The sequence below is a fragment of the Humulus lupulus genome, chromosome 5 (genome assembly GCF_963169125.1).
Source record: "Humulus lupulus chromosome 5, drHumLupu1.1, whole genome shotgun sequence".
Classification (NCBI taxonomy): domain Eukaryota; kingdom Viridiplantae; phylum Streptophyta; class Magnoliopsida; order Rosales; family Cannabaceae; genus Humulus; species Humulus lupulus.
The window spans coordinates 190,976,993-191,000,417 of NC_084797.1; positions in this window are offsets into that span (position 1 = coordinate 190,976,993).

The following is a 23,425-nucleotide window of genomic DNA, read 5'->3' on the forward strand; positions in this document are numbered from 1 at the left end:
CCCAGGCTCGCCCCGAGCCGGGTATAAATTCCCACCGTGAATTTTTCGCTAGACCGCTTACTAGGATCGCGTCGAGTCACAAGCTGCAAATATATCCACATAATAATGTGGTCTCAACAATTAACACAAATATTTACATTTATGCCCTCAACGGGCCAAAATTACGAATATGCCCTTATAACCTAATCAGGGCCTACATGCATACTAGTACACACAGTCATGCATCACATATATCCAAATAATCATATAAACATTCTTTTAATCATTTAAATCACATATAATCCAGTTATGCCCTCATAGCACACTAATCAAGGCCCTTAAACTTCATTAGTAAATTTGGGTCGTTACACCTAAGTTGGTAATTTTCAAAAGAATAAAATACTAAAAGATTTATTAATGAGTTTTAAAATTTGAATTTTATCTCCACCGTTAATTTAACCAACTTAGAGTTCATTGGGCCCTCATAGCGCTTTGATTTTGTCTCCCTATGGAAGGTGTTCACTGGCCTTCTTAACATGATCAAATTTCTTAGGATAGATGGACCTTCTATAGACTCATCCCTACGGTGACTATAGGAATTAAGTCTATAATAATCAAAATCATGGGTCAAACTCATAAACTAAGAAATATTTGTGACTTTCACCTACCAGGACACATGAGTTTTTGCTACTTTGATCGGATGGATATGCAGTTAATAAAATGATGGGATGTTTTATTAATTGAGATGTTTCTCTATTTAACTAAGTGAATATATGTGACTCTCGCCTACCAGGACACATGGGTTCATGGCTAGTTAAAGTTCCTACGAAATAGAAGATAAGTGTTTTAGTATTTTTCTTATCTCAAAATGTTTTGTATGTTATGTTATTTCTAAAAATTTGATGAATAAATGTTTGTCAAGCAATGCATTAATTTCTACTTAGTCAATAATCGTAGCTCTATGCTTCACACCACATACTCTTTCTAATCACAAAAACGTTAATCTATGATGATATCATCACGACATTTTTGTCCAACATCAACATGTTGTTGATTATGGACAACATCGAGTTCATGATAATTAAAGATATTCCTATTTTTCCTATGCAATGATCACCAAATTCTTCAAGGAGGATTGTTGATGGTAGACCGAGCAACGGAAAGAAGGCTAATATTACCAAACATGCTCAAGGAGAATCTACCTTAAGCTTCTTCTTCGAAGAGCAAATGAGGAAGAAATTCAAACAAAAAGAACAAGAAGTCCACTGGCAAGGCACATAATGCTGCAAAGCATCTTGGAGCATGACCTGATTATAAGTACACTAAAGGGGAGTGTTTCCAACTGCAAGGAGATTGGAAATCGGGATAAGATTGCCCGGTACTCAAGGCATATGGAACCCAAGATAATGAAATATTTGTCTTGGATGCATGTAATTTTAGAGGATGATTATTCGGTTTTAGATTGTTGGATCAAGTTCTACTAAGCATGCATGTACCTTTTTACAACTTTTTAGCATTAGGAAAGTCGTGAAGGATGAAAAGCTAAAGCTTGGAATCCGATAAGGGTTGTTCATATGAGACAAGGAAAAATGATAAGCTTGAATGAATTTTGGAAATAAATCTATTGTTTTAAGACAATCTTAATTTTATTCCAATTTTCAGTGGAAATTTTAATTTTAGTTTTCCTTATTATATCAACAACAATTTGTTGTTACTTTCACAAGTAATACAATCATATTTCTTTAAATGGATGTGAATTGTGGGGTGGATGTATGGAAAACAGGCTATACCTATTGCAACCAAATGAACCATATGTACTAAATAATGAGTTGTTTAAATAGCTAAATCGAGGACCGTTAAACGATAAAAGGTCAATAATGTTAGAAATAAAGTACCTTTGGCATCTTCGCTTTGGTCATATTTGTTATGATAGAATTGCAAGACTAACAAAGGTTGAGCCTTTGAGGGAACTCTCCTAGGGTGACCTACTTGTTTGTGAATGTATTATCGGGGGAAAAATGACAAAGCGTCCATTCTCTGTGATAGGAGAAAGGGCCAAAGAACCACTAAGGTTAGTATATTCAGATGTCTAGGGACAAATGAATGTTCAAGCAAGGTTTGGTTAGGAGTATTTTGTCACCTTCATTGACGATTTCTCTAGAGACTCATGTAATTACCTAAAGCATAGGAATTTAGAGAATTTGTTAAGAAGTTCAAAGAATTCATTACTCTGGCTTTAAAACCAAATTAGGTAAAACATTAATGATCTTGCGATCTGATAGGGGTGGAGGATATTTAGATAATAAAAACCAATATCATTTAATTGAACTTGGAGAATTGTCTAAAGCAGCTGCCCTAGAGACTCTGTAATAGAACGGTGTTGCTGAGCGATGTGAATCGTGCACTTATGAAAATGTGTGTTCTATGATAAGATATTCAACTCTACCAGCTTCTTACCCAGATCTTTTCTGGAGACGTACTACCTAGACCGCATGAGACATTTTTTAAACGTTGTGTCATCTCAAAGCTATCTCCAAGACACCACTAGATTTATAGAATGGTCGTAAACCTGGTTTACGTCATTATGGAATTTGAGGGTGTCCTACTCATGTCCTCAACAAAAAAGTAGGAAAGCTAGAACAACAAACTGAGATTTTCTTGTTTGTTGGCTATCCTAAATGTACTCAGGGTGGTCTATTTTTAATGTCCACTAGAGAAGAAAGTGTTTGGACCTACAAACGCTTCTTTTCTGGATAACAACTACATAATGAATTTCAATCCTCAAAGCAAAATAGTTGTAACGCCCTAGTTCCTTAGAGCCATTACTAAGTGAGTTTTAAACGTGCAATTAACTCGCTAATCGAGGTTTTAAGACAAAAGTGTAGCTAAACCATAAACAAAGTCACATAATTTAAAAATATATCCATTCATTGAAGAGTATAAAGTGTTTAACATTTGGGATCCCAAAATAATGTTTAGAAATATTTACAACTCAAAAATATAACTAAAGTCGGCTAAACGACAAAATTTAGGTTTAATACTAATATCTCCCAAAAATAACCCTGGTCGTGGCAGCCAGGCTGGCCAAAAAGTTTTCTCTGATAGCCATGTTAAAATTCATTTAGTATACTCTTATCCATAGCCACAACTCTTGATTGAGAGATTAGGCAAATCGACATAAAAGACACATTTTTAATGGCAATCTTGATGAGACCATTAACATGGATCAACCAGAAGGATTTAAAGTAGCTGGACACGAAAGTCGGCAAGTTGAGTAAGTCAATCTATGGACTTAAGCAAGCTTCACACTCCTGGAACTTAAGGTCTAATGGAAACATTAAGACCTGTGGTTTTGAACAAAATGTAGATGACCCTTCTATTTAACCAACTTAAGGAAAAATACATTGTGGTATTCTTAATCCTTTATGTAGATGACATCTTACTCATTACAAGCAATGTCAAGAAATTATCAGACATAAAGAACTGGCTAGAAACAAAATTCCAGATTTCATAAATGCTAGGATTGAAATTGTGACAGGAAGTTTGGCAAACCTCACATTGCAATCCTCTTTACTAGAGGAAATCCGAGAAGGACAGAAATTGGATGAGGCCTTGGTGAAACAAGAGGCTTTGGTACAAGAAGGTGGCAGCAGCGATTTCACGGTGTCTAATGGTGGATTGCTAAGATTCAAGGACAGGATTTGTGTACCTGATAGTGCTGAAATTAAGGAAAGTATCATGAAATAAGCACACACAACGCCTTATTCCTTGCACCCAAGGTCCACGAAAATGTACCAAGACCTCAAGGCATTATATTGGTGGCATGGAATGAAGAGGGACATTGCTGAGTTTGTTGCTAGATGTTTGACATGCCAGCAAGTCAAAGCGGAACACCAGAGACCAGCAGGGTTGCTTCAACCGCTCTATATTCCTGAATGGAAATGGGAGGATATCACGATGGAATTTGTGGTAGGGTTGCCTAGAACTACCAAGCAGCACGACTCAGTGTGGGTGATAGTAGATAGACTCACTAAGTCTGCTCATTTTCTACCAGTTAAGACCACATACTCGGCGGATCAATATGCTGACTTGTATGTTAGTGAAATAGTGAGACTTCATGGGGTGCCAAAGTCGATAATTTCTGATCAAGGGTCAGTTTTCACATCGAACTTTTGGAAAGGGCTACAGAGAGCTATGGGATCAAGACAGAAGTTTAGCACTGCTTTTCATCCTCAGACCGATGGCCAGTCTGAGAGGACTATTCAGATATTAGAAGACATGTTGAGGTGTTGTGCCTTGGACTTTTCAGAGTCTTGGAACCGATATCTACCTTTAATGGAGTTCTCATACAATAACAGTTACCAATCTACCATAGGGATGGCTCCCTATGAGATGCTTTATGGGCGTAAATGTAGATCTCCTTTGCACTGGGATGAAGTTGGGGAGAAACGGATATTAGGGCCTGAAGCAGTTAGTGAGGCTAGTGAGGCAATTGAGAGGATACGCCAAAGGATGCTTACTGCGCAAAGTAGGCAAAAGAGCTTGGGACATCGAGTTTTCTGTAGGCGAGTTTGTTCTCTTGAAAATCTCGCCAATGAAAGGTGTGATGCGTTTTGGAAAGAAAGGGAAGTTAAGCCCTAGATATATTGGTCCATTTGAGATATTGGACAGGATAGGGCAAGTTGCGTACCGTTTGGCACTGCCCCCAACATTAGCTGAAACGTATAACGTCTTTCACATCTCGATGTTGCGTAAGTATGTGTCAGACCCCTCTCATGTGTTGAGTTACAAGCCGTTACAGCTGAAGCAGGACCTGAGTTATGATGAACAACCTGAGCGCATTATAGAAAAGGGAATCAAGGAATTGAGATCCAAAAGGATTCCACTAGTTAAGGTCCTGTGGAAGAATAGTACGGAACGAGAAGCAACATGGGAGTTGGAGGAAGACATGAAAGCAAGATACCCTGAGTTATTTGGTAAGAAAGAATTTCGGGACGAAATTCCTTTTAAGGAGGGTATATTGTAGTGCACCAAAAAAAAATTTTAGATTATTTAAATTTTTGTGAATTATTTTATTTAAATGTTAAGTGTGATGAATTGTTTTATTTAAATGTTGTTGTTTTATTTAATTGTTGTTTGTTTTATTTGATTGTTTATTATTTTATTTAATTGTTAGAATTGTTTGGTATAATCTTTTGAATTTAAAATTTGTTAATTGTTTGTTTGGTTAATTAATTTAATAAGTGAATTATTGTGTAACATGTTTATTTTACTATTAGTGTTAAATTTTAAATAAGTGTGACAATTGAGGTAATTATGTGAGTTATGGTTGAATGCACTAAGGTGCATGGTAGATAGTGATGCACTCTAGTGTTTTAGTGTGTGCTAGTGCATGGTAATAAGGTGCACATGTGTGGATTTTCTATACATTTTATAATTGCCTTTTATTTGATATTTTTGTGTAGTTTTATTTAATTGTTAGAAAAACAAATAAAATGGAAGAAAAGGGCAAGTAGGTGGCGTGATGGATATTAGGGATTTGTTTGATTTTTTTTCATTTTTCTTTTAAGAGAATAAAAATTTAATTGATGAGGATAGACATTTTGGGAAACTATCATTTGACTCCAATCCTTTATAATAAAAGAAAAATAAAAACGTTTTATGAGAAAATAAAATAGAAAAAAGGAAACTTACCATTTTGTGTTGGTGAGGCTTTATTGAGAGAGTTGAATAAAGGGGAAAGGAAAGGAAGAGATGGGCATTCTTCCTTGTGGCTGCCGTGACCTAGAGAGAGAGAGAGTGAGAGAGTGGCGTGTAGAGAGAGAGAGGGAGAAGAAGAAAGAAAGAAAGAAGAAGGTGAAGAGGAACCCATTTTAGAGTATGTTTTCTTGTATTTTTGGTTTGTCAAATCTCTTTTCTTGATTATATGTTATTGACTTTGTTTATTTGTTGTGTGTGATTGAGTTCTTTTCTCCTCCTCATGGTGGTTTTCAAATAAAAACCCTAGGCCTGAACAAGGGTGTGAAGTTTGGGTGTTGATCATATTGTGTTCTTGATTTTACAATCAAGAGAGGTAATGGTCTTTCTTAGCCTATATATTGGTTTTGATGGGTTTATCTTTGAGGTTTTTGATGGTGATGCTAATGGTTGATTATTGTAGGATTGATGATTATGATTTGTATATTTTTTAGAATATGATTTGTTTAAAAAGGGTTCATGGGTATGATTGAGGGAATGGATTTGATAGGGTTTATAATGAGGATATATGTTATGTTTATATTGCTATGGTTATCTTTTTAATCCTTGATTTATGTAAAATGGTAAATGATGATTTTAGAAATATGATAAGAAATATGTTAGGATTGTTATAAGGCATGTTCATGAGATATGGTGTTATGAATTTATGTGTGTTATTGCCATTGTTATTGTTGTTGGATTTCATGTGTAGATTCAATGGAATAGAAAAATTGGTTTTATAAGATTTCATGTGAATATGTTAGTAATATTCTTAGAATCATGTATATAATAAGAGTATGATGAGATTTTGGACATGTATGATTTTATGTGAAATTTTTGGGATAAAAGATGAATCTCATGAGAAATTAAGCTTGCTGATTTTTGTAAATAATTGGGTAAAAGTTTGATTAAAAGATGATTTGCATGCATAAGTAATGTCCTTAATGTTATGTTAATTTTATGAAATTAAAAAGGGATTTTAAGTTCCATTAAAATGATATTTTACTCAAATAATTACCTACAGAATTTTTATTGAATTTTTGAGAAAATATGAGCTTTTAAATTGAATATGGTGATTTTTAATGATAAAAATAGTTGCTGGAATTTTTGTAAGAAAATATGAAGTGAGTTTCACTAAGATGAATTTGATGAGTTTTTGGAACAAATTATTTTTCCTAAGTTATGGTAATATTGAAAAATGGTATGTTAAAATGGTATGAATGCATATTTTGATAAGTTATGATTTTCCTTTATTTTGATTGAGAAAAATATTTAGATTCTATTCATTTGTGATTTTTGAAGAAAATAAATGGTGGCTGAAAGTTTGTTTTAAAAATGTTAAAAATTGTTATTTAATTGTCACATATGGATTTTTGTTACATAAAACTAAGTCTTAAATAATTTAAAATAAAAATATATTTTCCACACTTAAAAATATATTTTTTCACATCATTTATGTAATACAATGATAAAATTTATTTTTCTAAATAAACATATTAAAAATAGGTATTTTAATTAAATCCAAGCTTTTTGGTTAATTCTTTGTAATTTGAGATTAATAAATGAAATTGTCACATATTTTATTTTTAAGCTAAAATAAAATAATTTTATAAAATAAAATGATGTTTTGAGAAATTTAATCAGCTTAGAAATTTTAAGAAAAATAAAGCATGTTATAAGTCTATTGATTTTAAAACAATAAAAGTAAGAAATATAGAATTATCGTTTTTGAAAACGTCTCTATTACACAATGTTCCCACGTATGCATGTTACATGCAACTCCACTTTTACGTCCAAAATTATGTTTATTATTCAACTATGTGGTTTTTATAAAACGATCATGCATGTAAAATGGGTAAAATGAGCATTATTCTTTTCATGGCTTTATGTGTAGTTAAGAATAATTTCATGTTATGTGTAACGGTTATTATGTGTGCATGGCCCATGCACACGTGAGTTGTGTGGAAGGGAAAAATAGTAATTTTATGAACCTAATAAATGTTATTTTGATTATGATATAGGCTCGTTGAAAGATTGTGAAAATTTCTTAGCTTGGACCTGAGGTAAGGAAGTTAGATAGATTCTATGATTTTATAATATGAATGGTAAGACTGTTGTATGAATGAATTGTTATGAATTATGAATGCCATAACGTGATGATATGTTGAATGTGATATGTGTATGGATGTTAGATACATCAAACCAGTTACGATGTTAGATACATCAACCAGATTATGATGTTAGATACATCAAGCAGATTACGATGTTAGATACATCGAACGAGTTACTAAGGACATTGAGACGTAACTCCTAGGGCGGACGCGCCGAGGTTATTCAAGGACCAGAGATCTCCTGTTTACCTCATAGGGTGACATGGACAACTAGCGATCCATGCTCATCATGTATGCTGTATGTTTGTGAAATGATGATATGTTACGATTATGTTATGTTATGATGATATGTTACAATTGTGTTATGCAATGATTATGTTTTGATATGCCATGATGTTGTAAATGAACGTTAGTGTTTGTATTTGTTGTATTCTTACTTGCTTATTTGTTTGTACTTCCTTACTGGGCTTTTAGCTCACCCCCTTACTTTCCTTTCAGGTAGCAAATAGGATTTCTGTATGGCACACGTGGTGACGTGAGGAGTTCTTTCATCATGGGGTGTATGGCGTGGGGTAATCCTATGGACGGAAAAACGATCATCGTAGAACGCCATTTAAATTATGTTTTGTTTAAGAGACTTTCCTAAATTATCAATGGGACTCGGTTATTTTATTTTGTTTCTTTTAAACTTTGCATAAAAATCTATGTTTTCTTTTAAAACTTATAGCGCCAACTTGCATGGTTTTAAGCAAGTCCCCACTGAGACTTTGATAATGAGTGGTATTCTTTTACAAACTATGTTATGCGAATGTTTTATAAGTATTAGCTTAGGGCGTTCTTTACAATGTCGGATTTGACCTAAGGTGTATTTTGTTCCCCACGACTCTGATTGGGCCTGCCAAAGAGTGGTTCAAGAAGTACAAAAACACATGCAATATTCTCTTTGAAGAAGCTGTCTTCCGACTTCAAGAAAGTGCTCTGAGCTTCAAAGGCAACTCGCGTCGAGGCCAACTCATTGGTCAACATAAAACAACAATCTAGGAGTCCTTGAAAGCATATTTGAGCAGATTCGACAATGTTGCAGCACAAGCTAGAGACGCTGATGATAGCTCCAAGCTCATGGCGATGAGAATAGGATTCCTGGTGGGAGGCGATCTATGACAGGAACTCAAGTGAAAAGGGGTTAAAAGTGTAGCTGAGTTTTAGGCCCGAGCTCAGGAGTGAATAAACTTGGAAGAGGCATGATCTGCTATCATAGGAACCAGCCAAGTCCCTATCCAATCCACTAGAGCAGTGACAGGTGTTGAAGCTAGGATTCAACCTGTTACTCAGAATAACCAAGTAGGAAACAATAAGAGGAAAGGGAATGGTGAGGGCGACCAGAATGGCACAAAGAAGAACAATTTTGGGGAAAAATTCAAGCTCGTTTATGCCACCTTCACTGACTTAACGGATACATGGGAACATATCTTCCTGGCAAACTCTAATCACCTTCTATGGTGGGTACGAGCAATTAAGCCCAAAAGAGGTATATATAGGAGCTGAAAACTCATAACGGTGTGGAATTTATCTCGGAGCAGCGGTTATGAAAACAACAACGGTTGGAAAAACAACCAATCATTTTCACGAAGGAGGATGCTAGCCACGTTTAATTCCCACATAATGACCCGCTGGTGGTAACCGTGCAACTCGCTAATCAAAGGGTGCGAAGGATATTGGTAGTTAATGAAGCTCATTAAATGTGCTTTTCAGATCCACCCCAAAAAAGATGGGATTGTTCGTGACCAATCTCAAGGCGACCTCAATGACATTGTATGGATTTTCAAGTGAAGGGACGGCAGCCATAGGAACAATCGGACTCGGGGATAGGCATAGTACGTGGAAACCATCTTGCTGCCCAAGAATGCTACAGTGTAGCCATGAAGGGAAAGTCACAACCTGAGCAGCAGGAAATAGTCATAGACGAAGGGGTGAAGAGTCTCATGTTGGAAGTTACCCATGGGACAAAAGATCCTCGAGAAGGAGATAACGAGGTCGCCCAATAGGAAGACATTGATTCACGAATAAGCGAAGATAGATCTGAGCTCAAAGTAGTGGAGGAGATCGAGGAAATTAATATCGACCCAGAAACATCTTCAAGAGTTGTAAAAGTTGGGAAAAATCTTGGAGTTGAAAGGAAGGAGTTGGTCGAATTCCTAAGGAAGAACCTGGACGTCTTCGCCTGGCCGCATGAATATATGGTGGGAATTAGTCCAAGTATAACAACGTATACTTTAAATTTGGACAAGAATGTGCCTGCAAAGTCCCAAAAATGAAGGCTTTTGGGGAAGGTATGGTCGGAAGCATAGGAGGAAGAAGTAGCTCGTCTACTTAAATGTGGATTTATCAGAGAAGCAAAATACATGATCTGGATTGCTAACCTTGTTCAGGTCCCATAGCCAAACAGGAAGTGGAGAAATTTCATTAATTTTTCCGACCTCAACAAAGATTGTCCCAAGGACTGTTTCCCATAGCCAAGAATTTATCAGTTAGTAGACACCACAGCCGGTCGTGAGCTCATGTGTTTCATGATAGCGTATTTTTTATATAACTAGATCGCGATGAACCCTCCAAACCATGAGCATACCAGCTTCATGACTGAGCATAACGTATATGTTGGGGTTTTATGCCCTAATTAAAACCCAAATTCTTTATAATCTCATTTTATTATCAATAAAAGAATAGAAATCATTTTTTGACTTGGTCAATCACTTTGCTCACATGTTTTATTTTCATGATTATTTATTTAATATAAACTTCTATTAAATCCCGAGCATATAGCTAATCTTATTTATAGTGACGTAATCACAGTGGAATATAAATATGATTATATGTTCAAAAATAAGTTAGTCCTAAGATTAGTCAGTGCACCGGATTTACACTGACTTGCCAATCTACGATATGATCTACTTACACATTACAGTGTTATGTTCTTTCCAGAACATTAGCAAAGTAGATAAGATCGGATGTATTTGTTACATCGGACAGGACCGATATTGACAGTTGATAAGATAAGTAAACATACTGTTATTATCTATTCTAGTCATATCATATAGTTGACCATAGGTCAATTCAATCTCAATTCTGAGTGGTTAGTATTCTAACTGATTGTATTATTTGAGTTCTTTGACTTGTTCGTTACCAGCTTACCCTACGGACTAGCCCATACTTACATCTTGGGAACTCGGTAGTATAATTGAGTGGGAGTGTTAATCATAGATATGAACATCTATAGCTTCTGATGAAGAAGTGAAACAATGGTTTCCTTTTAGTTTGGTTCAAGGTGTTAAATGATAGAGATCTCATTTCAGTAATTAAATTAGTTTACTGAAATATCATTTACAAGGAACTAAGTGTTTTAAGGATAAAATAGAATGGCGTGTAAAACGGTATTTTAGTCCTATCTCATTGTAGACCGTCTATAGAGGATTGAGTGACAATTATGGTTGTAACAATGGATGATTAATAGCGTATCTATATTTGTTATAGAGCGTTCTATGAATTCAAGAGTGCAATTCCAAGTCTATAGTGGAGTCACGAGGAATTAATAAGTTAGTAAATTTATTTGTTAGATTTATGATAACTTATTGGAGCTTGATTTCATAGGCCCATGGTCCCCATTGTACCTTGGATAAAATCATCTAGATAGTCTCAATTAATTGATTTAATCATCAATTAGAATTATCAAAGTTGACCAGGTCAATTTTGGATAGTTTCACAGAGTTGTGTAATTTTGAGAAGAAAAGAGAAATTATGGCAGATTTATTAATTAAGATAAATTGGTATCTAAATTAATAAATAAACTTAAATCAAGGTTCAAATTATAAATAATTAATTTGATAAAGGATTTAAATAATTATTTAATTAATTAAATCAATAGAAAATAATACAGGCCTTGATTTTAAGTCCAATGGGCTTATAATCAAATGGGAAATTTCACGGGCCTATAGCCCATGATAATTTCGACCTAGGGCTTCAAAATGGCTGTTATTTTATTGATTTTTTAATTAAATTAAATGGCCTAATTGAGTCTATAAAAGGAGTGCTTATAGAGAAGTTAAAACAAGGGTTTTTGATAAGTCAGATTTTCTGATAGTTTTATATTCTCTCTAAACACAAGTCCTTTTCTAAGCCTCTTTGTATTTTCTCTTCTTCTCTCTATATCTTTCTCATGTGTTGAGAATTTCCCACACTAGTCTAGGTGGTTCTAAGGATACATTGGAAGATCGTGAAGAAAATAGAAGATCGGTTCAGTTTCTTGATAATACTCTGCGACAGAAAGGATACAAGAGTTAGAGAAACTGAAGGAAGGACTCTTTAATTCCGCTGCGTATACTGTAAGTATTATATTATTTTTTTCTCTTTGAATTCAGTTTTAGAAATATGTTTTAGGCTATCTTGTATTAATATGTTTAATATTAAATATACATGAAAATAAATAAAGATCCTGTATAAACTTTTTCCAACAGTATACTGCTACAAAGTTATGCCATTCGGGTTGAAGAATGTCGGTGTTACATACCAACGATTAGTCAACAAAATGTTCTCTAACAAGATCAGGAGAAACATCGAGGTGTATGTCGATGATATGCTCGTTAAATCAAAGACTGCCACTAACCATGTCTTCGACTTGGAAGAATGTTTTGGCATATTAAGGAAATATGACATGAAGTTGAATCCCCAGAAATGCACTTTAGGAGTTTCGTTGGGAAAGTTTCTGGGGTTTATAGTCAACACAAGGGGGATAGAGGAAAATCCAAAGAAAAAAAAGTCGTTGTTGGAAATGCTTTCACCTAGGCGCCTAAGGAAGTACAAAGTTTAGCTAAAAAGGTTGCAGCCTTAAACCGCTTCATTTCAAAATCCATTGACAAGTGTCTCCCATTTTACAACTTGCTCAGAGGAAACAAGAAGTTCGAATGGACCGAAGAATATGAGTAGGCATTTTGCAACCTAAAAGTGCATCTAGCTGAATCCCCCATACTATCAAAACTGGCATCAAGGGAATGTCTATTTCTAGATCTGGCCGTGATGGAAAATTCGATCAGTGTTGTGTTAGTTCGAGAAGAAAATCGGGCACATAAAGCCGTCTATTATGTAAGTAAAAGACTTCTTGGAGCTGAGTCTCGGTATCTGTTGATAGAAAAGCTCACATTCTGTCTTAATTAGGCTTCAAGGAAGCTCAGACCATATTTCCAGTCCCATTCTACCCACGTTTTAACCAACCAACCTTTATGGCAGGTTTTGCAAAACCTAAAAATTCAGGACATCTACTAAAATGGGCCATCAAACTCAACCAGTTTGAAATATTATACATGCCATGAAAACCAATCAAGAGTCAAGCCCTCACTGATTTTGTGGCCGAGTGCACAAGTTTTCAAGATGAACCGATAAGGGAATCAATGCAGGAATTGTGGAAAATATTTGTTGATGGATCCTCTAATGAAAATGGATTAGGAGCTGGGATAATTTTAATCTCACGTGAGGGGCATCGATTCCATACAGCTCTCAGGTTCAGATTCGAAGCATCCAACAATGAAGCCGAATATGAGGCCTTATTAGCAGGGCTAAGAGTGGCGAAAGAGCTAAATGCAAAGGCAATCCAATGTTATAGTGATTCTCAGCTCGTTGTCAATCAGATATTGGGAGAATACCAAGCTAACGGTATCAAGATGGCAGCCTACTTAGCCAAGGTTAAGGGCGAGTTGTCTGAGTTTGAGTTTAGCTCCGTTGAGCAAGCACCCCATGAGCAAAATTCCAACACTAATGCTCTAGCTCGACTTGCTACCACCAAAGAGGCAGATACATTGAATGTTCTTCAAGTGGAATTCTTGGAAAGCCTAAGTATAACAACAGAGAAGGTTGAGGTCGGAATGATTGACATAAAACCTACTTGGATGACCCCCATAGTGGAGTATCTCACAACCGAAAAGTTACCTGACGATCAAAAGGGCGCAATAAAGTTGTTTTATCAAGCTCCGCGATATGTTATAGTTGAAGGGATTCTATATCGACGAGGGCATTCGCTACCTCTCCTATGATGTGTTCTTCCCGAGGAAGCGCATATCTTGCAAGAGATACACGAAGGCTTATGCGGAGATCATGCTTGGGGCCAAAACCTGGCTCTGAAGTTACTGAGGCAGGGCTATTTTTGGCCCACACTAACAAAGGACTCGATCTTGTATGTGCAGAAATGTGAAAAATGCCAACGCTTTGCCATATTTTCCCAAGTTGCTCCCATCGTGCTAACCATGATCTCATCTCCTTGGCCGTTTACAGTATGGGGAATTGACTTGATTGGTTCTTTACCAATAGGAAAAGGAGGAGTTCGTTATGTTGTTATCACCATCGATTACTTCATGAACTGGATAGAGGTCGAACCTCTGGCAACCATCACCTCGAAGAGAGTACTGGATTTTGTCGTAAAATATATCATATGTCGATTTGGGCTCCCAAAAAATATTGTGTCTGAAAACAGAACTCATTTCGATAACGATCTCTTCACAAACTATTGCAAAAAATATGGCATAACCAAGAGTTTCTCGTTGGTAGCATAACCACAAGCCAATGGGTAGGTCGAGGCCGTAAACAATACCCTAAAGGCGAGCTTGAAGAAACGATTTGATGAAGCCAAGGGATTATGGCCCAAGCAGCTCTCGTAGGTACTCTGGGCCTATCGGACCTCACATCAAACCTCCACGGGACATACCCCTTTTTCTCTAACCTTTAGAAGTGAGGCTATGCTCCCGATTGAGGAGTTGGTGATGACCCACAGACAGAAGACCTTTGATCAAGATTAGAACCACGAGCTACTTAGTGCATCCCTTGATCTAATCGAGGAAAAACGAGAGGCATCACAATTACAGCTCACCCATTATCAGCAAAAAATCACTCGTTGTTTCAATTCGAAGGTAAAAGGACGCAGACTAGGGTTAGGCGATTTGGTTCTCCGAAGGGTATTTTTGGCAAGTAAAGATCCCAAGGACGGTGTGTTAGGGTCAAACTGGGAAGGACCATACCAGATCGTGGAGATCCTGCGTGAAGGGTTTTTTAATCTAGCTCAGTTAAATGGAGAAATAGTTCCACGGACCTGGAATGCACTACACCTCAAAAAGTACTATCAATAGTTTTGTTGTCTTTAATGTTTTTGGAATTACTATTATGTAAGGCTTATCTATAAAAGCCATTTCATTTGAATAAAAATTGGATTATTACGTAATCAATTTTATTGTTTTAATTATTATGGGCTCACTTTGTAAAAGCAACCTAGAACATTTATAAGTTATGGTTGCTTGGGGGCACATAACCAAAGAGAGCTTTTAAAAGAGTTTAGCCTATTCGGATGAAATCTAAAACTTAGAGTTTGGAAAAATTGATTATTCAACGGCTTTTTAAAGCTCGTATTTTCAAAAATACAAACACGAACTAAGTGTGAGAAATTTCTAAAAATAAAACCCCTGGATACAACCAGGTTTGAGGCCTGTTTTCTAACAAGTACATGATATTAAGCCTATTAAAACCCCTAGATACGATCAGGTTTGAGGCCTGATTCCTAACAGGTAAGGCGCTATTAGGCAGGCAAAATCTTGGATACAACTAAGATATCGACTACAAACTAGTTAGTCAAGCCATCAAAAATCTAGCCCGATCTAAAGACAACCCCTAAGATTTCGAGTGTGTAAGAATCCAAGGATTCACAAACATGAGAAAACAATAAACTAAGGGGAACATGAATAGAACGCAAATTAAATATGTACTAAAAAATATATAGTTATCACGAGGAGAAAAAATCCTCGACCGGAGCCCGAAGGCGATTGTTTTGGTCCCTAGAGACTTTGTTACAAACGTGTTAAATAAGAAAAATCATTGAGGTCCATCAAATCACTCGGAGAAGGTCACTTCCTCGCCATCCCCTTCAGCAGCGTCAGAAGCATCGGCGGTCTCTGAGGGTTCTTGTGAGAATTGAATCTTGAACATGGCAAGATAAGGTTATCAGAACTCGGGCTGCATCAAAGAGAAGTTCCTGTCCTAGTTGAAAGCCCAACACAGGTAAAGCATCTCCTCCATTTGATTCGATGATTCTGCAATCTCTGACCTTGCCCTCTAAGCCTCCTCCTTGGATTTGGCCTCGACCTCCTCAAGCTTCTTTTTTAGCCCCTCATTCTCAGCCTGTAGCTGTTCCAGACGATGACTCACTTCCATGACCTAGTTCTTAGCCATCCGCTCGCCTTCCTTTGCAGCTCGCTCACTCTCCTGGGAGGAAACCAGGGCAAATTTTGCAGACTGCTCGCTCTCTTGGGCGGCGCTCAGGGAGGCTCGGAGCACCTCATCCCTAGCTCAAACTCGAGCAATTCCGTAGAGTTGAGTTAGGACAAACTGCAAAAGGATAAGGAAAGTCAAGGTTAGTTAAAAAACCTAAAGAGAAAAGAAAAAGAAAAGTTAGAAGAATGAGAAGTGCTCATAGTGAGGTTCATCCCCATGGCGGGCTCGAGGACATCTTCAGGAGTACGCTCCTCCATGGCCCTCAAATCCTTTACATTGGATCTATAGGCGTGGCCCACCATATGGCTAGCCATCTTGTATACAGTCCCCCGATACGCCTTGGGGATCGTTACCAGATCGAGTGGCTTTACTAGGATCTAAACGGAGAGGGCCTCGTGTTAGATTACTTAAGGAACTGAGGGAGGTACATGCCGAGGAAGAGGAGGTGAAGCCTAGAGAACTGTGACTGCTGTCACCAGAGCTGGGAGTTGAGTCTTTTATGGTTGTTCCCAAGTGGAGCTGGCACCTTTGTCTTTTACTGGAGACTCGGTGGAAGTCCCAGTCTTGGGAGCGTGTTTCTTTGACAATCTGGGCCTCTTTACCAAAGCGCCAGCTCCGGCCCCGCCAGCCTTGAAGGCACCCCTTAAATCTGAGGCATCTTACAAGTCCATCTCTTTGCCTGAAAAAGAATGAACAAAAGATTCAAATATAAGAGAAAATTAGTCAAAGTAATGCAAATGCAAGAACAAGAACCCTTCCCTCCGAGCTAGGGGAGGAGTCTACTACGATCAGCTCGGGGTTATGAACTGGACTAGGCATAACCTCTAACACCTGGATTACCGGAGGTGGGGGAGAGTCTAGAATTATTACATCCTGGGTCCTAGGGGGTTGAGGTCCTTCTTCGGGGCTGGACTCATCTACATACTGCCTAAAACCAGGGGAGAATACACCCTGACATAAGGAAGGCCATGTCCTACGGTTTGTCCCATATTCCTAAAAAATGGAGGACCAAAAATGGAGAGTGTTGTCAACCACAATGGTACATTTGGGGTAGCTATGGTCATAGCATACCACCAGATGGTCCACACACTAGAGTGTTGTGTTTAGGTCTAGGTCAGTAGGATGGCAACTAACAAGCTGGTGGGGGTTAGGCGAACTAGCCTAAAACTGGCAACAACCCAATCTAATTCTATATATGGGTTATCTTGGCCGGAGGGGCTAGCTACTTCCCCGGACGCAGGTCGCTCTAGAATAGGACCTTGATCATCTTCAGGAGCTCTCATTTTGCGCACCAGTGGTGCCACGTCTTCTTCCTCCTCATTGTCTTCAATGGCGGGCAAGACTCCTTGAGGGGGAGGGAGCTTAGGAATAACGGGAAGTGGACCTTGGGTCCTAAGAGCCAACGTCTGGCCCTTGCTGATTAAGTTCCAAGCCACCATGGTGGCATCGTTGACAACCTGACAGAAGTCCTTCTCCTTCGGAGGAAAACGAGATAATGTCTCGTATTGACCCCCAAGGGTCTCAGACCGCTCTGTCCTCGCGAATATAGCTGCACAAGGAACGAACAGTTAGAATGATTAAACAAAAAAATGAATGATGAAAATGATAAGAGAGTTCACAAACAAGATTCATAAAGTTAGAGGACTTACGAGGGCGGTTGAAGTATCGGTGATCACGGTTCTTTAACCCATTTGACATAAAGAACTGATATTTATAGTCATTTGGGTGATTGGGGAGGTCGATGACGGATGCCGAGTTGGGGAAGCGAGTGAGATAGTAAAAGCCATCACCTCACCCCTTCTGATCAGGATTGGCCTTGAGGCAGAAGAAATACATAATATCCACTGGGGTGGGGACCTCCCACTCATGCCTCAGAAACAAATATTTTAACCCCGCCAAGAGTCGATACGAGTTCGAGGGAAGCTGGAATGGAGCTAGTTTGATGTAGTTTAGGAAATCCACAAAGTACTAGTCCAGTAGGAGGAATGCACCTGCCTTCAGGTGCTCATCACTCCAAGCCCTATAGTCATCTTGGAGAGGGATGCAGCTCCGCTCTCCTTCCTATGGAGGTCAGGCAAAGAGGCCATCAACTCCCATCTCAATCCCATAGCTCAACAAGATTTTGTTAACTTCCCCCTGTGTTGTTATCCAGGACACGATGTGCTCGGCTTCAAAGAAAGCATTGGGGTCTACGACAAGCTCCCTCTCCACCACTGGACCAAAACAAGGAATTGGAGATTCAGACGCAACCTATTTCCCTTTGTTCTTATTTTGAGCAGAGGAGCTCGTGGCGTTTTTCTTTTGGGGGCCATGATCTAGCTCGCCTGAAGACAAAGAGGCCTATTAGTGGCAACCTAAGACAATTACTAGCTATGGCGATAAAGGTACGGTGATCTGAGGGTTTAGGTAGTTTACTTTTGATGATTTAAAATTTACGAGCTAAGATGTGTCCTAGCATCAACGCGTGGTTCCACGCGTAGTCCTAGGCCACACGCTTTAGTTTCGTGCAATTCCCTGATACTTCAGGATTCGTGTGTCAGACTCATCAATCTCACTACTTTTCTTTTGAAAGTGGTTTAATGAAAAACCACTTAAGGAATCGTGACCCTTCAACTACCCAGAACCAAACCTAAAACCCTCTCGGTTTCTACATCCAAACAGGTATTCTAATCGATGTACCAGTGACATTTTCTTTGTAAAACTCATAAAATTTTCCTAGTTTTTTTAATACCTTATTTCTAAACAAGCCTAGTCTCATTTATTTAGCCTCAACCAAAGCCTATTTAAACTCAGACATGACCAGAACATAAAACTATATTGAACAAAGAATGTTCTTCGAAGTAAAAAACTCACTGGAAAATAAAGAAATGAAAGAATCAAACCAGATGAGGAAGTACTTATAGTTTATACGTTCGTTCAAAGAGAATGTCAGTACGTCCATAGGCAAGAGCTTGAAAGCTTCTGAGAGTTTGAAGGGCGATGAAGGTTTTTGGGAAAAGTTTTAGAGAAAAAGCGAAAAAAAAATTCTGAAAGGAAAGTTTTTTAATGCAAAAGTGGTAAGGTTCCAGTCTGATCTCCCTATTTATACGTAAACTTTGAGAATTAATTCAAGCCATCTGATTGGATCAGCTCGAGATCAATAGGCCAAGATTAAATGAGCCATGCGGCGGCAAAAAGTTGACAAGAAAGTTGTCACAATCCTCGAAACCCGAACGGATGCCAATTACAGACAACCACGTGTCCAACACTCGAGTAGTAGGCAGACACAATTTTACATGACAAAATCCTAAAAGCCCCTACTGTGCGTGTCCGAAATTGATGACATCAAGCACGATCGGGAGCTTGAGGGAAAATGTTGTACCATAAAAATTAGTATGAGTTTAGTCACTCAGCTGGGGGTACAGTTGTCAGATGAATATATGGAGAAGCAGACAAGTAGAATATCTAGCTAATAATGATGTGAGCAGCTCGAGTTGGAACTTGGCATTACGACATTCAGGTGATTATTAGGCCGCCCCTTAGGATAATGGTCCAGTTCAAGGCATATAGTGGCCAGATCTCCTTTCGGGCGCTCTAGAGTTAAGTCGAAGTAAGGTTCGCATAATCTTTGATCACTAGCTCGATGAAGATATTTAGCTCGTGGAAACCCGGTCAAAATGCTTACTGAAGGATCGCAAGAGACTTGGATGCTCTTATACACTCATTAATGCCCAGGCTGTATTGTACATTTATCATTTATTATCTGAGATATCAGGAGTATATTCTGTTATGCAATCATATCCCAATATGAATGGGAATTATATGTATTAAATGTATACCATATTTATGCACACGGTTATCCAAACCTGTCCAGGAAATTCCATTATAAATATCAGGGATAATGGACAGGGAAGAGGACGGCCTTTTTTTATTACTGAGACTCTACAGAAATTGTGAGAGAAAAGCAATAATATTGTCTCGTGGACTAGGTGGATTTTAACCACTGAACCACATAAAATTGTGTGTGTACGAAAGGGTTCTTATAATTTCATTACGGTTTACAAATAAACACTAATATCCTTATTAGATTTCTAAATCTACTGTTGGCAAAAAAATCACATCAATAGGAGAAGCGATAGGCTATTTGCCATCTTAGTAGTTGTGATTTGGAGAAGCGTTAGGCTATCTGCCATTTCAGATTCCACCTTGGAGGATGAGTACATAGTTGCGTCTTTGGTGACTAAGGAAATAGTCAGGCTAAGTAAGTTCTATACGGATCTCGGTGTTATTCCAAAAATGGATAAACCACTCATTTTGTCTAGTTACAATAATGAGGCAATAGCGAATTCGAAAGAACCTCGAAGCCACGAAAGAGCAAAGCATACAGAGGGAAAGTACCACATTATTGGAGATGTGTGGCAAAGGCATGATGTGAAGGTGATTAAGATAGCATTGGAATGCGATCTTTCACATGCCTTTACAAAAATATAAGTAGAGAGCATAATTATGAAGCATGTAAAATGAATGGTTTTGAAAAACATGTTCCATTTGTTTTAAAAGGGAAAGTGGGAGTTTGTTGGGTTTTATTCCCTTACAAAACCATGTGGACATGTAACGTGATTTTATATTGTCAATAAAGGAAGTATAAATTACATGATTATTGGAATAATACAAACATTTATAAAATCCTGAACATATAAATAATTACAATTATAGTGACTAGGTCACATTGGATTATAATTGTAATTATATGTTCAAAAGAACAAGTCCTAAGATTAAGTCAGTGCATTGGATTTCCACTGATCTAGTAATCTACGATATGATCTACTTACACATTCAGGGTGTGATGTCTTATCCAAGGCATTGACCATGTAGACAAGATCAGATGTATTTTGTTACATTGGACTGGACCGATATTGATTATTGATAAGATAAGTCAGTATCGTTATTGTCTAATCTAATCATATGACAATGTTGACCATAGTTCAATTCAATCTTAATTCTTGGTGAATAATATTCTGCTAATTGTATTATTCAAGTCTTTTGATTTGTTCGTTACCAGCTTACCCTACAGACTAGCTCATACTTACATATTGGAGATTTGGTAGTATAATTGAGTGGGATTATTTATCATAGACATGAAATCTATAGCTTCTGTTTAAGAAGTGAAATGATGATTTCCATATAGCTTGGTTCAAGTGTTAAATGATAGAGTACTCATTTCTAAAATTAAGTTTACGAAAATATCATTTACAAAGAACTTGGTGGGAGTTAAGGATAAAATACCAATGAGGGGTGAAATGGTAATTTGCATCTATCTCATTAGTAGATCATCTATAGAGGATTGAATGACGGTTATGGTTATAACAATGGATAACATATTTACATTTAGTGTAAAGCGTTCTATGAATTCAAGAGTGCAATTCTCAGTCTATAGTGGAGTCACGAGGAATTGATAAGGTAGTGAGTTTATTTGTTATAAAAAACTCACGGTAACTTATTGGAGCTTGAGTTCATAGATCCATGGTCCCCATGTCATCTCATATCAAAATGAACCTAGTAGTCTTGAATAATTAATTTAATTATTAATTATAAAAACAGCATATTGACTAGTTCAATGGAAATAATTTATTGATATTTTGTGAGAAAAGAAATAGAAGAAACTTTGAGGTTTTTATTGTAAAGTCTCAAAGAGAGATTATTATAACCAATTGGGATAATTTTGTTAATATTGATAAATTGGTATTAATATTAATAAAATGAATTAAATAAAGGTCAAAATTATAATTCGTTAATTTTGACAAGTATTTAATTAATTATAATCATTAAATAATTAAAATAAAATGGGTAACTAAAACTTATTTTATGTCCTAGCTAATTGCCTATATATACTAGTGTTATAGAATGGATTAGGACAGCTGAATTTGACAAGGTAAAAATTCACTCCTAATATCCTATACCTAGCCGCCCACACACTCTTAGTTTTCTCTCTAGGAATTTTCTTCTCATGTGTCGAGACTTGCGCACACAAACACTGGGTTGTTTTAGAGAAAGACCGGAAGACTGTGGTCTTGTTTCAAAGCGGATTGGCTTCCTTGCAATACCTAGCATTTAACAAGGACAAGAGGTTAGGGAATCCAAAGGGTGTAGTCATTGTTCTGCTACTTATCTCGTAAGTACTCTAATGGTTATATTATTGTATTTACGAATCTCTGTATGAAAATCACTTCTATGCATGTATTTATGTTTTCTATTGTATGTTATTTTGGGCAATAGGGAGCATGAATTTAGACTTATATAAATGAGATCCTACATCATTGTCCATTTTTTTTATTTCCAATTATTACTCGAGCATTTTTTTCAGTTATGTGGTTATCATGCACGTTTTTCCCTTCATAAATGACCAATAACCTCATTCAATTCAATTCTTTATGTTTTTTCTTCAAAAACATGCTTTGGTCGTAGAATTTCAAAATTCAATAGACACGTTTTTTCCATTTTATTACGAGGAATATACAAGGGAGTGTGAGTGACACACTCATTATTGTCAATATTCTTATTAAAAAGCATTACTTAACGCGTGTGATTCTTAAACAAAATTCCAAGTGTAGTGCTATATGATACAATGTTCGAGTAGTTGTGTTAGCTCGAGTAAGTCTGTTTATTTTGCAACCAAGGACTGTCCTCCTCGTTCACTTGGGGGCGTATAGGGTATACATGAGAAGACATAAGTAAATAAGTTAAAACAACACAATTGAGTAATACTTGAAAAAATTTCAAAAATTTATAAAGCATTGTGCTTCGTCCAGCAAGGACATAATATGTAAAATGAGGAATAGAGTTTAAATCATATATAGCAAAGAAAATTGTTATATCAAAATAAAAATCATATGACCAATACATAATATGTATAAAGCAAGAGTAAAAATAGTCACACATATTATTTGAGGTTAAAAATTGCTCAGTCAGCAATTAATTTTGCACCATGAACCTTAAGACCCAAGGTGAAATAAAAATTAAATAAAGAAAAAGGTGCCCTCCTCAAGGCTCCACCTCTGTGACATCTTCCCCCTCAGGCTCCTCCTACTCGACTCTAGGAGTTGTAGGGACTTCTTTTAGCAGCAGCAGCAGCAAGCTCCTCCTCTTCATGGGCAACACACTTGGTGATTTCTTTGTCGCAAAGATGGGCAGGGATATAGTCAAAATTGGCCTCCTTATTGTTCTTCCAAAAGAGGAAGAAGCAGTTGAAAGCTGCACTCTTGAACCTGGTCAAGTTCGAGGAGTGTGACTCCTTTTCACGCTGAAGCTTTTCCTTGAGAAGA